Raw genomic sequence first — 2,285 nt, 5'->3', positions numbered from 1 at the left:
AAGGAGATACAGTGATAAACAGAGAGGTCATTAGGACTAAGAAGTTTTCCAGTTGTTCTAGGCTACATTGCTGTGGATGATTGATTGATAAATAAAACACTGACTGGCCAGTAGTCAGGCAGGAAGTATAGGCAGGACTAGCAGAGAGGACAATTGGGAGAACAGGAAGGCGGAGGAGGAGGAGGAGGAGACACCAGCCTGCCATCCAGGTAAGCATCATGTAAAGGCAGCAGGTAAAGCCATGGAACATGTGGTGACATATAGATTAACAGAAATGGGCTGAGTATAAGAGTAAGAGCTAGACAGTGGTAGGCCTGAGCTAATGGCTGAGCAGTTTAAATAATATAAGCATCTGTATGTTTATTTTATAAGTGGGCTTCAGGACTGCCGGGGCTTGGCGGGACCTGGGGAGAAAAACTCTAGCTACAAATGGCACCCAACAGGTTGGCAAGAGTTTCCACCTAAAACCTGAGGAAAAAAATTCTAAAACAGAGCTAAAAACAGCTTCCTATTTGTCTCTCGAGTTAGCGGCAGCCTGCAGGTTTGAGCTACTATGGCGGGTTTCTGGCATGTGCGTTTGACTTGCAGTATGGCGGAAATGAGGCATCTACAAGCAGCACATTACACTGTGTGGTAGATTTAGTCTTTGCTAGTACAAAAAAAAAAAAAAAGAGGTTTCTGGGCTACACACTGCTGTGATAGAAGCATAGAACCACTGTTTCTAAGAGTTGATGGCTCCCAGAGCTGGCGGTAAATGTACCACTGCCATGTTGAGAAGCTGAGGTGGGCAGAGCCACCAGCCAAAGCTGCTATTTTAGGTCTAGTAATGCTACAGTTTAAAACAAATGATTCACAATAAGACAGATTCAGATGGAACAAGACTTTAAATGCTTTACAATGTGTGTAAAAATGTATGTAGGCTTGGAAGAGACAGAAAAGGGGTGTATATATAGTTATATAAAGAAATAGATAGTTTTAAAAAATAAAGTCTTTAAAGAGACAGTAAAGGTAGTATAAAAAATAAGCCACGTAAATATGGATATTACACAGAGAATCTGGATTGCATTGTCTTTGGGATTTTTTTTTAAGATTTATTTATTATGTATACAGAAGAGGGTGCCAGATCTCATTACTGATGGTGGTGAGCCACCATGTGGGTGCTGGGAATTGAACTCAGGACCACTGGAAGAACAGTTGGTGCTCTTAACCTGTGAGCCATCTCTCCAGCCCATCTTTGGGATTTTTAACTGCAGAAAGACATTTGATCATAAAAGCTGTTGAATTAAGCCAATATTTTAAAAGTACCTTGACTTCAAAATGTGGATCTAAGGATATGTTGCTTTGGAAAGGAGGCTCTGCTTTTGTTCCCACAGAAAGCCAGAGGCTATGGATTTGTTCCAGATTAAGATACATCAGGTTTGACCAGCCAAGACCTCCTGAAAGGTCTCTGATGACACCATGGCCCAGATGATCCAACATCCAGAACCTTTTCAAGGCAACTGGCTCAGATGATATACCCTCACGGACTACTCCATAATCCTAAAATTTTCTTTGTGTCCCCATAAGATACAGCACCCCTCCTCCAGCAGGAAGTAGTAAGAGAAGCTATGCCCAAATTCCCAAATATACCAAGCTGGCTTTGGAGATGGAATTGGCTCATCCCTTCTGTAAACCCAAACATATTGCTAAAAAAAAAAAGGTTGAGAGATTCTTTTGTCCAATATCAGAAGAGCCCTCTGGTGTGGGACAGAGAAAAACCAATATTTTTATTTAAATCAGGTTGATTTATAAAAAAGAAAAGAATATAATATAAATATGATAGGATGAAAGGGTAGATTATTGAATCTACTTTTAAAGAGCAACTTGTTTAAAATGTTTTACATTGCTATGGATTTTAGTTTATTGATACAAGTTTAAACTTAATTTTGTTATACTGTATATATATTTCTATTCTCATTTGAGGTATTATGTTTATGTAATTCATTTGTATTGTAATGGATAATTAAGAAATACAGATTAGGGTTGGGAATTTAGCTCGGTGGTAGAGCACTTGCCTAGCAAACACAAGGCCCTGGGTTCGATCCTCAGCTCAAAAAAAAAAAAAAAAAAGAAGAAGAAGAAATACAGATTAATAAGTAGTCTTCTGTGATAGTCAAACTTATAGTCATGTTGTTTTCTAGGTATACATAGATATAATTAAATTAGGTAGGTAATCTTCAAACACTCTGTCAGACAGAGAAAAGTGAATGAGAGACTCTAGGCCCGTGGGCTGAAGAAAATTGCCC

The sequence above is a fragment of the Peromyscus maniculatus genome, chromosome 3 (genome assembly GCF_049852395.1).
Source record: "Peromyscus maniculatus bairdii isolate BWxNUB_F1_BW_parent chromosome 3, HU_Pman_BW_mat_3.1, whole genome shotgun sequence".
Taxonomy (NCBI): Eukaryota; Metazoa; Chordata; class Mammalia; order Rodentia; family Cricetidae; genus Peromyscus; species Peromyscus maniculatus.
This window is presented reverse-complemented; position numbering follows the sequence as displayed.